Source organism: Zosterops lateralis, assembly GCF_965231275.1.
Source record: "Zosterops lateralis genome assembly, chromosome: 3".
In the NCBI taxonomy this organism is placed as follows: Eukaryota; Metazoa; Chordata; class Aves; order Passeriformes; family Zosteropidae; genus Zosterops; species Zosterops lateralis.
In genome coordinates this window covers 79,362,241-79,375,649 of record NC_139764.1, presented here as the reverse complement: position 1 = coordinate 79,375,649, position 13,409 = coordinate 79,362,241, and positions in this window count along the sequence as shown.

The following is a 13,409-nucleotide window of genomic DNA, read 5'->3' as shown; positions in this document are numbered from 1 at the left end:
TCTTCCCCGCTCACACAGAATTAATGCTGACCTTGTACAGAAAAGCTGAGTCCTCATTCATCTTCTCTTATCCATCAACTAACTCTAAACACTATGCCAAAGATCTCTAGTACTGCAAGTCCTCTTCCCTTTGGGGGTAGAAGCCCAGTGGGAATTTCCTGCCTCTTCATCTCAAACAGGCATGGATTCTTATTTACTAAATCTGTCCATGTCCTCAGGCACATATTCCCAGCTTCATGAGTTTTCTCTGACTCCCTTCTGCCAAGCCCGCTGCATTCAGTGATTGATCTTATATCTGATTTCACTAGTCACAGTTTTCCTTGGCAAAACTCTAAAGGGTCTTAATTTGCTGATGTCATTTATCTAGTTAATTGTTGGGTTTAGGTTTTCTTTCATATGATTGATATCTCTGCCAGTAAAATTGTAGTAGCTATTATCAGAATTGTGGTTATTTCATTAAATTACAAGTTGTTGCATTATGATCTTATGCTTTTCCCCTTAATTACTAAAGCATTTTATACATTTTCATATCATTTATTATTGTGAGGAGTTTGACAGCCAGATACAGTAAATATATGAAGGTATTCAAAAATCAGATTGAAACTCAACGCTGTTTTATTTTGAAACCTGAAATTATATGTGTAAGTTTGACAAGAGATACACAGACAGCTCTAGGAACAGTGTGAAACAATGATTATACCAGCTCATAAAATTGCCTGTACTTATTAATTTTGTGTCTTGTTTCCAGCTATATGTGTTACAGCACAAGATTTGACAAGATATGAGCAAGTCTTAGTATTGATGGCTGCTAAAAGAAGACTGCTTTATATGGGTAGAATTGAAGTAGGATATATTGCAGATTTCTTTGTTACTCTGTTCATTTATGTAAGAGCAGGTCAAACATGAGTGACATTTATGTAGATTTTTTGCATTCTCCAAAATCATGAAGTGACAGGATAGGCCTAAAAATTAAAGACTGCTGCTTAATTGTCTTTATCGTCTTTCTTTTAGCAGCTGGAGGTTATTACAATTCTGAAGTTTACATTGACCTGTCACAATTGTTTGTGCATAGGATTGTCTTGTACTGGAATTCCAGATTGGTGGAAAATAAGGAAGCAAAAGAAATACAAAACTATCATGAGAAATACTGGAAAGAAAAGAAAGAAAAGAAAGAAAAAAAAGAAAAAAAAAGAAAAGAAAGAAAGAAAGAAAGAAAGAAAGAAAGAAAGAAAGAAAGAAAGAAAGAAAGAAAGAAAGAAAGAAAGAAAGAAAGAAAGAAAGAAAGAAAGGAAGGAAGGAAGGAAGGAAGGAAGGAAGGAAGGAAGGAAGGAAAGAAAGAAAGAAAGAAAGAAAGAAAGAAAGAAAGAAAGAAAGAAAGAAAGAAAGAAAGAAAGAAAGAAAGAAAGAAAGAAAGGAAAGAAAAAGAAAAAGAAAGAAAAAGAAAAAGAAAATAAAAATAAAAAGAAAGAAAAAGAAAAAGAGGAAAAGAAAAAGAAAAAGAAAAAAGAAAAAGAAAAAGAAAGAAAATCTGCTATTTCTGCTAAGCTAGAAAATATAACAGCTCGAAAGTCAATATTTTTGCAACTAATTTGGATACATGATTTGATAAGGAGCATGACACCATTGTCTCTTCTTTGTAATTTATATAGTGGGGAAAGGAATCTGTGTAAACAACCACTGCTCAAGCATTGGAATTTTTCTCCTCTTCATCTGTTTTTTCTTGCAGAGAATTGTAAAGCTGTGGCATGGTAGGACAGAATGATAAAATTTTAAGTGCGTTTATTGTGAGATACTTAGTTTCAAGACACAATCTCTGATACATATTTTGAAAGTGATAGAACAGTGTGAATGTGGATCCAATCTTCCCATAAAAGACAAAACTCTGGAAATCTTGGAAAGACAGATTCTACTTTTAATAAAGATCTAGACTACCATTCCCATTTACAGAAATATTTGATTATCAAAGTGTCCTAAAAATTACAGAGGAAGCATTAGGATCACAGGCCACAAGCTTTCAGACTTTATTCTAAAAAACTTTGGACTTTAATCCTTCAATTAAGGATTCATAGTTATTTCCCCACAAGAACACAAATATTACTTGGAGGATATATAATCTAAACATCTGGACAAATGATGACTTCACCATGTAGTATTTTTAGCCCACTGATGATTTGAGTCAATATTAGTTAAAACCTTGATTTTCAAATAATCCTAATTTCTACATAGACAACGGACATTTTTAGAACTTCAAGTCTAAGCAGTAATTTGAGTTTTGTAATGTTTGCTTGTTGCAAAACAATGAAATTTGGCGTCTGCAAATATTAGCAGAACTGATTTGTTCTTTGGATAGCAGAATTGAAAAATAAAAACTACATAAATTAACAGACGTACATAAGCTTGGCCCACTCTACAAATTAAAACCTTTTTCCAGAGTACTTCATGCTTTTAGTAATTCACAATGCTAATTAATTATCTTTTTAGAATTATGTCTTAGAAGTAAAAAAAAATCTTCTGTTGAAGGAAAATATGAATATTTCATATAAGGAGAAATTTTCCTGTAGTCATCTCAAGAAAGACTGGTTCTAGAATTAATAAATGAGAATAAACAGTGTTTCTGTATGTTTTACAAGAAAGAGCTGATTCAGTGGAACTGAATGTAGTGTTTCTAATTCTTTCTGGCAAGTAGAAGAATAAAGAAGTAAAGAATAAAGTCAGGATCACACCATGGGAATACCATCATATTTTTCTGATTAATTCCATTCAAGAAAACCTTAATTGAATATTTTAGAGTTAAGATAATAATGCTGCTAAGCAGCAATGCAATTTGCTGGTCAGCAAAGCGTGACTGTGATAATGTAAAGAAAAATTCAAAGACAGTGAATTTTCCCATTAGTCATATCTTATTCTCTTAGGATTTTATTTTCTGTGCTTTAGTTTTTAACCTCAGAGTCATATTCATGTATTATTAAATCACTAACAACTGTTGTTTAAAAATCTTGGCTTCCTGAGCCCAGTTAATCCAGATGAGAAGTCTGCCTCCTTAGAGGAATTTTCCTATATGGGAGCTGGTATGACCTCCACTCAAGAAGTTTGCACACATAATTATATTTTTGATGGGCTCTACTTGTACACGTAATTTGAAAATAATTTGTAGTGAATTTTGCCTGGAAATTTGACCCCTTATTTTGCTTCTTTACTTTTACATCACCCATTTTAGTAAGTAAATAATACCTTTTTTTTTTTTTTTTTTTTTTTTTTTTTTTTTTTTTTGCCATGGGATACTCAAATTAATCAAATAACTATTAAGTTATGCACTTGACATCCTTACCGATAGTACATGCCTGCATTATTTGGCAGAAGGCAAAAGTACCCGTATGTATTGTGAGCAACACTTCATATCTATGAATAGTTAAGCTAAGAGAACAGTGGTTATGCTGTTATAGGCCTGTGTAACCACACATTTGGGAATGTTTTAATAAATTGCTGAATGAACTTCAGTGGCAAATTTATGAGGTTTACAGAGGGCAGATGCCCCTTTCTAAATATTGATAGCTGCCACATCCCCAGCCAGACCTTTAGCAGGTTGCAGGAAGCAATGCAAACTAGTCCTTAAGTAAACAGTATTGATTGGTTGAAAATTTTGACATCTAAAAATCTCTGGTTTTGTGGAAAATCCCAAGCCAGCCCAACTGGGCCTTTCCTTTTTAATTCCTCCCCCATGGTTTGACAGATACTGTAGGAAAAGGGCAGAAGATTTGATGGAGTCATTGACAACTCTATAACTTTACTCAGCCATTCTGAGGTTCAAACAGTTCACCAAGGACTGGAGTAAAAGTCTACACGTGGTAAAATCTTCCTGGGTTTGAGAAAAAGGGGTAAATAACTGGAACAATTACAAATGAGTTTGAAAAGGTTCTAGGCAACTTGGGACCTTCATTCTCTGGAGGAGGTTTACATTATGCTAGAGAACTCCCTTTTATTGTGCTGTTAGCAACTGGGAAGCCTTTTTGCTGGCTGGATACTTATTTACCTTGGAAGGCCAAAGCCATTTTGTTCTGCAGTAAGTGTTTAAATTAGCAATATAGTCTTCAGCATCTATTTCCAAAGGAAATCAAGGGACTGGCTATTTCCATATATTTCTGGCATGCTACAGTTATTTTTCTAATCCCTGTGACTACAAATGGTGGCTTCCTACTTACTCAGCACTGACTGTCAAAGAGTAAGGAAGTACAAAGCTGATACATGGTAAATGAAATACCTTTTCTAAAGCTCAGAGATAATTGAAATACAGAACAATATCATCACAGTTACTTCTGAACATGGAAAAACATAATGTTTTCTGGAACAAAGATATCTTTTGTGCTCTGAGATAAAGCTGCTGAACTAACTAAATATGCTTAAACAGGAACTGCTTGAAGACTGTAGCTTGAATGCCAATTTTCAGATGAGGATATATTTTTAGATGCAGTTCATGAACTGCTAAACCCAGGATTTTCAAGTGGAAGTGCAGAGCTGTTGCTGCAACTGTGTGCTAACAGTAATTGTGATTAAAACAGAACAGGTAATGGCATAAGCAGAGCAACTACATATATTTATATTTCTTTCAAAACTTGTATTGTGACAGCTGAAGAAATACATGTGCACATGTATTTCATCCCATGCTGCAAAAATTAATTTATTATTTGTGTTAAAATTGCTTATATAATCACAATCTCAAACCTGGACTCTACAGTCATCTGCTGACATATATTGTAAATGGCATACAGACAGAAAGGAGAGTAAAAAGAGAAAAAAAAATAATAATGGCCTGCATGCTTGGTTTTGCTTAGCTTCTGCTCATCTATAGGCTAAGTGTGATAAGTATTCTTTGTGTGTCACAGAAAGGGAGAGCTTTAAGGAAGCATTTGAAGGAGCCTTATGAAGTAAAAGCGAAGCTCCTTTTGAAGTGAAACGGAGAGAGCCAAAAGCAGAAGCAGGTGAACCGTGATGGTGTTCATTTCAACACAATGTGTGGAAACCACTGGGAGATGTTACAGGCAGTGAGAGGAGTTGACATCATAAGAACAAGCACCATCCTAATGAATATAAAATGCAGGCAAAGATGCTTGCTATGGTGAGGAAGGATTATACACTGAGCAGTCCAATGATTTCTGGTAATAATCTGAATGTGTTTAAATGTTTGCCTCTGCTGCAAGCAAGGTGAGGTTTGTAGAAATACAAGAAGCAGGCAAACACATTAGGGAGTGAAAGGGAGTTTTGACAAAACATACAGCTAAGGAGACTTTGGTAACTGAATCACATGTAGTTTTAGTTTAAAAATCTTGGCTGAGCAGAGGTATGTGGATGGGTGATAATTCTGATGAGTATCAGTTTTCCATTACAAGTTGGGGCTATAACTTTTCATTTATTTTAACTTGCATGAAATTCATTCTAAAGTCAATCTTCTCACATCTGTTTTGCTTTAATGTTGTTACACTCTGCAAGGAGACTGTGGTTTAGAGAGTTAATCAGAAGCAAAAATTGTAATGGGTAGAGGAGGAGAATCTATGTGCTTATTGAATCCCCACCATTGTTTTTCTCTCTTGAGACCTGCTACAAAGTGAAGTGAAAAAGAACCCCTTTCACTGTCTTACTTTGAGCTTTGGGTTTGTCTCCCTTACCTTATTAGTTGTACCAGCAAGCAGGCTAAATAAATTAATAGGGATGAGTATGATATTGGTATCAAACAATCCATAGAATTGTTGAAGATGCCACTGAAGATGCATTCTCTAGTGTATTTAATTCAAAAAGCCCTTCAAAATAAGAAGTGGAAGTATTCTGGGATAATAAACAAACTAATATGCTACTTTTGATTTGTGGATACCTCCGAAAGTATTGGTCTGATTTAAACTATTTCCTAGTGGTTGTCCTCTCTGCATTGCTTGCATTGAGCGTTCTATTGTGTTACAGCTAAGACAATCTACTAGAGAATTGTGAGGCAGGAATGAACAGAAACAGAACTTTTTCCCAAAAATCTTCAGCTTTTATGATGGTTAATTCAGCTCTTGTTTTTCCAATTACCTTGCAGAATTATGCCCAAATTTAGTTTTTCCAAGCAACATCAGAAAAAGAAAACAATAACATGTTTTCTAATATCTGTCATCTTTTTTTTTTTTTTTTTATTTGTCAGAGAAGTTAAAATATTTTGTTCATTTGCCTGCCACAGGGGAAAAAATGCATGCTGTATCTTCTTTCTTCTGTCTTTCCTTTGTCAAAGTACTGTTCCTCTGAGAGAGACCACAGGGAGTCTTTTTGTGACTGCATGGGGATACACCTTCCCTGAACCTGGACATGTCATGAATGACAGTGAAAGGTTGCTAGACAGTCTTAGGACATGTCTTTACTAAGATAACATTCCAATTTAGGTCAGACTTTATTAGAAAAAAAGGCAAAATCATCCCTCAATAGATATTCCTGTTTATCTGTATGTTGCCTTTGAGAGTACTTCTGCCTGTAACCTCTTGAGAATGATGCTAGATCTACAGAAATCCTTAGGGCACTAGCACAGTTGGAGTAACAGTCAGGAGATGTGATTCTCTTCAAATGCTACTGCAGAAATCCATGCTGAGAAAATGCAAAAGGGTGTCTGTTTCGGACGAGGCATTTCTGCTTTCCCTCTCCTTGTTGAACTATTTACTGTGTTTGTTAGCATGTGGAAATGATTCCAGCAGCAAACTGAAAACCTACAGACAGCTTTAAAACTATCTGAAATATGCAGAGGCTTAGTGATCCAAGAGGGATGGTTATGAGTCATGACTTCCATCTCCTGCATCACCCACGAGAAAGCAGCTGTGCTTTCCACAGTTACCAACGTGACCCAGTCCTGCCTGACACAGGGGTGGTCACAGGTGAGAATACATGAACAGGAAGACACAGGACACAGCTACATGAGGGGCACAACAGAACATGGAAGACTGCATTAAAAACATGTCCTAGTTTAGGGTGTTATCTTGGTCTTAGTTAAAGGACCTGAAGGCCTGTTTGGTCTTAGTTTTCCATGCCAGCTCCAGAGGCCCAAAGGTAATGTTCACTTATCTGGGTGGCAACAAGTCATGCTTAGCAACCCTGATGCCATATTCACCATGGGTTTTGGAAATCAATATAATGTTGTTTTCCTAATAGTAATTATGGCTCTGAGAGGTATAAAATGCTTGTGCTTATTCCAATGAATATTAAGTTTGAAGTCTAAAGCGAAACCTTAAAAATTCCACCATTATTAGTTATTGCACTGTTAATAATTTTAGCAGAAACATCTAGCTATTTCAAGCTTGTAAATGGAATTTTTAAACAGTGACACCAGGTTTTCCTCTGATCTGACTTGATATCTACAATTTACTAAGAATTAAAAAAACCCAAATGTTTGCCTTGTGATGAAATAACATTCTGGAATATGGTTTAGTAAATGGTCTGTGTAAAGTGTGCTTTTTCCTCTCAGGTTTGTATTAATTTTAAATTTATTCAGCTATAGTTTAAAAATGAGTCTTTTACTCTCCTGATCATGTTTACAATGGCTGTAAATGGTTTATGGTAACCTTCGGTTAACACTGACAATAAAGACTATATTCAATAATACCCATTAATTAAGGCCAACATCCCCTTTTAAATTATTTTTAAAATGCATTTTCTGTTATTCAATATTCTGTTATTCTGTTTCCATACTTTGTCCATACTTCTAGAGGAATCCTACTTCAATATTCTGTTTGGAAGTTCCACAGGAACTCAGTTTTATGTTAAATGTCACATTTTTTCCAGTAACATATTGCTGTTAATTCTCCTGATCTCTCAGACTTTTTAAGATGCGCATTTCACTGACACTCATGCTCTGCTGGTTTGAATGGTGAGATTAGGTGCCACGTCTCTTGCCAGTTCATCTTACCCTGGAATCTCTTTCCCCTCTCTTGGGTCAATCATGCTGAAGGTAGCTAAAATCTAATTTTATCTAACATGTCAGTGTCACTCTATTAACTTTCCTCTGTGGTATGCTCTTTCCATTATAGGGGTTTAGAGGCTTGGGGAGGGGATGAATATCCAGCTTTAGCCAGGCAAAATTGGGGTTTCTTCCAGAGCTTCTCTGAGTCTTTTTTCATACACTTCTTTTCTCCTTGCATCAATATGTCATTTATCCATATCATGGTATGCTGCATTAGCATCTGTAATTCACTGATTTTCCAGCAAAGCTGCTGATGGGCTGTGCAATGGGAATGCCAGTCAGAGGAAACTATTTCCTACCAAGTAGTATGCTCACAAAAATGGTGTGGGTTGGATTTTTTTTTCCTTAACAGTACCTGCTTGCAACCTGCCAACACATTGCGTGCATAGAAATATTTGCCATCTGACACATTTCCAAAAGTACCTCTTCTTGTGGAAATTTTCCTTGAGGAAAATGTTCACTTTACATATATATGTGTGTGTGTGTGTGTGTGTGTGTGTATAATTTCCAGGAAGATACACATCAGGTAAGAACTGTAGGTTTGGTTTGTTTAATGATGATGAGTGGACAATCGACTCCGCTTTTCTACTAAGTGCGCAAATGTTAGAACAGTGAGCCTGTCCAGCTTCATTTTCAACTGCCACTCTAGAGGGACATAAAAATGTGCTAAAAGGCACGAGCTGGGTGGTGACTGGGCTATTAACTAACTTGGTTTCTGCACACTTAGAAAAGCTTCTCTCCTGTGGGTCATACACTGAGGCAGAACATTTATTTTTGCTTGCTGCCTCACTAAAGAAAAAAAATCATAGACTCATAGAATGCCCTGGGTTGGAAGGGACCTTAAAAATTATCTTGTTCCAACCACATTGCCATGGGCAGGGACACCTTTCACTAGACCAGTTTGCTCAGAGCTCCATGTGTCTGCTTGATTTGATCACAAACTTGACAGAGTTTTAACTCACAATTGGGACTTCATCTGTTTGCGCTACTACAAAGTAAAGCTCTTTTCATGTCTATTACTTACCCATATATTTAGTTCCTAAACCCATATTGTGAAAATCAGGTCACAATTAGACACCTCAACTTTCACATCCCTCCTTTTTGTCATCTGTGTGTTCCTGTGTTGGCGACAGTAAGCTTGTTAACATCCATATGTCTGGTACCACAGTACTTCGTACACCCAATCCTAAGTGGATACCTCGCCAGCCCATACTGTGATAGTCCATTGGTCTATGCAGAATTCTCCTGAATTCTAGCATTTCAGGAGAGCTAGCAATGCTGTTTGTCACCCTCTCTCTCCCCATTGTGTGCACTGTTGAACAATTACGCGATGTATTGCAGTTTTTGCGTCTTTTTCAAGTTCTCAAAGGCAGGGTCTCTAACAGAGGCCTGTTTCATTCAGCGTTTTAGTCTAACCGGTCAGCACTGTGTCACAGGCACCTCTGAACAGCACAATAACCAGCCCCACTGGTCCACAAAACAAAAGGGCCTCTGTGGCAACAAGCTGCCACAGAAGAGACACTACCATGGAGACTATTCGTGATCCTGTAAGAAATATCCATTGTATTTCACATCCCTTTGTTCTGAAAGCAGTAGGAAATATCTCACGTCCATTCATCACGAGCCAATGAGTTATCCCAAGTTTAGAGTTTGGGTGCTGGAAAAGTGTTAAAACTCACCAAAAATAGTCTGCCTGGGATAAGAAAAGTAGAAAGAAAGTGAAACATATATCAGCTGAGCTGGAAGAGTATCCACAAGTACTCAAGGTTCAACTTGAGAATTAAAGTATGAAGAAAAGAGAGTTACCTGCACTATCCAAGTAATCATTAGTTTTGGAATAAAGCACATGGGTGCATGTATACATAAGTAGAAGAAAAACTGAAGAGAAAAAAGGAAGAGATTAAAGTTGATTTCTTGTGTGTAATATAATAGCTTTTAATTTGGTTATAGGCATTTGCATTCTTTTTTACATCCATGAACCTTGTTTCTGTTTTCCTGAGTTGTACTGCCTGTCTTCCCTTAATTCAGATGTGAAAGAATATGTCGTGGGTAGGTGCACTACAAGGAATACAATTCAGAGGTTGCAGACAAGGCATGTTGTTGCTGTGACCAAACATTTTCTGCATGTGTGCAAGACCCACGTGTTTGTCCAGCACTGTAGGGCCAAATGACGTTCCAGGAGCAGCTGCCCAGCCACTACATCCACACTCAGTGCATGTTCCCCACAGGGAAAGTTGAAGTTCCTGTCTCAAATTTTACCTGAAAAAAAAATCTGTAAGAATCTTACTTAGAAATATTTTGTAACTTGTTTTTGTGCATTATTTACCCCAAGATAAGAATGCAAAAGTTCTGTGAATTTGCTCAAACCAAGGCTACAAATCTGATGGTAAAAACTTGGGGTTTTAATTTTATATTCTTTATGGATATGCAAAAAGAATTTTGATAGAAGTTAGTACATTCTTGATGTTAATGCAGATTTGCTTTTATTTTTTTTCTCTGATTTTCATTTTTTAAAAAAATCTAGGTATCAATCTTCCAACATTCCGAGAGAACATCTCTCAGTTAGTATATGATCTCAGACTTATTTTTGGAACATGTAAACATACCAAAAGGGTTCACTAATCTTTTGATGAGATAAAATTACTTCTGAAGGATAAATTTAGTATGCTGGAAATTTTCCAACAATTATATTTTCACAGCCCTACCATGTATATTATACAGTGTATTTTTAAAGAATCAGTACTCTGAAATATACATTACTTATGTCTTCTGCAAACTATATTTTGAATAAAATTTTAATGTGATAAATATTTTTTTTAAATTCTCTCATTATTTATAAAGAATTACTCATATTGTATCATCTTGTTATTACAAGAAATAAAATATTAATGAAACAAGCATCCTGGTTTTGGCTAGGATAGAGACAATTTTCTTCCTAATAGCTGGTTCAGTGCTGCGTTTTGGACTTAGTATAAAAACAATGTTGGTAACATACTGATGTTTCAGCTGTGGCTCAGCAGTGCTTACCCTGAGTCAAGGACTTTCAGTGTCTCCTGCTCTGCCAGTGAGGAGGGACACAAGAAGCCAGGAGGGTCAGGACAGCTGACCTGACCTGGCCAAAAGGATATTCCACATTACAGAGCATCATGCCCAGTGTATAAACTGGGGGGAGCTGGCCTGGAGGTGGAGGCACAGATCACTGCTCCAAGCTGGGCTGCGCTTCAATCAGTGGGTGGTGAACAATTGTATTGTGCATCACTTCTCTTTCTGGAGGTTTATCCCTCTTCTTTTTTTTTTTTTTTTTTTTTTTTTTTTAGTCTTTGTTTTTCTTACTATGGGTATTATTATGGTTATCGTTCCTATAGTGTCCTACTTTATTTCAGTTATTAAACTGTTCTTATTTCAACCTATGAGGGTTACCTTTTTCTGATTTTCTTCCCTATCCCACTGTGGTGGGGAGAGTGAGTGAGAACCTGTGAGGGGGTTAGTTGTTGGGTGGGGTTAAACCATGACAAAGAATTAAAGAAAGATTATTTAAAATAATTTAAATTTGAAATTTAGATTCCAAAATCAGGAGGGAAGGGACTGATGGGCCAAAAGCACACTGATCTCATCACCCAGAGTTCAATAAACAGAAATGAATCTGCACCATCTGTATTTTCTGAAAAACAGGTAAGAAAATATAGGACAAGGGGATCAGTTTTTAGAGGTTATCAATAACAACCTGCTTTGTGCTGCACTATTCAGTGTATTCATAAGTGCTCTGGAAAATAGATGAGTAGTCAGGTGACAAAGCCTGATGAGGCTATCAAATTATTTAGGTTAATAAAGATGAGACAACCTTGATCATCTACAGGAAAGTTTATGTGAGTAACCAAGCAATAAAATGGCAGTGGAGTTCAGTGTAGATAAATGCAAAGTGCTGCACAAGAGGAAAAGAGCCCTTACTTCAGGTATGAAATGGCAGGATCTGATCTGGTCATTACTTCTCAGGAAAGAGAGTCCTGGAGTTATGAAAATGGCCCTATGGGAACATCAGCCTGGTGATCACCAGATGAAAAAATGTAAAAATTTACCAGTAAGTGTTAAGAAATCAACCAAGAACAAAACAAATAATATCTTTTTGCTGCCACAAAAATGCATATTTTGCTTGCATCTTCTGTATAGGTAACGAATTGCAGAAATATTGGTTGAGAGGGACCTCTGCAGGTCACCTGGCCCAAACTTTCCCCTGAAGCAGGATTACTGCCAACACTAGATCAGATCAGCTGTGGCTTTTTTTTTATCTGAGTGTTGGAAACCACCAAGCATGGTGATTCCACATCCTGCCTGGGTAATTTTTTCCAGTGTTGTATGTTCCTTTTGGTGAAGAAAATTTTCCCCATGACCAGTTTGAACCTCCCTAGCTGCAGTTGTAGCTCAACACAGCTGCCCAATACAAGTAGCTGTTGCTCCTTGTTTTCTACTTGCCACTGCCAAGAAGTGTTGGGCTGCATCTTCCTTCAGATGCTTTTCTGGTCCCTGAACTTCAGCAACAGGATGGAAAACAGGAATGTTTTTGATGTAAAGCACAGCTAACTTAAATAGAATTCTTCAGGGTGCGAGAGGAGTTAGAGAGTGTATGGTAGAGAACTAGTGAGCATCAAATGAAGATAGCAGTAGCCAGGTTGGAAAGACACTAAAAGAGGCAAGACTTTATTTGACCAGGAGAACTTGTTACCAGAGCAAGCTGTAGATGCCACAGATCCATGTAAGTTAAAGGGAAGATGGGCAAGTATCTGACAGAGAAATCCAGCAAAGTTTATTTACTGCACCTGCCTCATAAAATCTCTGAGTCTCAAATACTGGTGGCAGTGAAAGTGCTGGAGGGAACTACTGCCTTCAGTAACGCAGCCCGACATTGGTCTAGCAAAGCCCTTGGTCTTGCGCAGTGTGGAAGCTCTTACGTTCAATAAATTGATTGTAAAACTGAACTACTTTACCTGCATTTCTGTCTTGCCTTGTTAATTACATTGGTAATTCTTCAGATCATTTTCTCCAGCACATGAATCATTATTACATTATTAATATTTTGCTTTGTTTTTCAGTTGTGTGCACAAACAACAACAAAACCAGGACTGCAAAAAACCTACATTTTGAAGAAATAAGCCTCGGTCTTCAAAATGAAACTACAGGCTGCAGTTTGCTCACCAAACCCTTACTTCCAATCTGTTTACAAATTTGGTTCCATTACGTTTTTGAAGTTAAGACTTTTAAAGGAAGAACATGCCTATGATTAAAAAAACGAAGCTGCACTCTGGAGATCTCACTCTGATCTCCAGCAACGCCACAAATTTCCTGCTGGTTTTGGCAAATGAATGGGCCTTCATTTAGCATGAAATGAGTTTTCAGCAGAGGAGCTCAATGGAAGTGCACGGGCTAAGCACTTGCGGAACTGTTT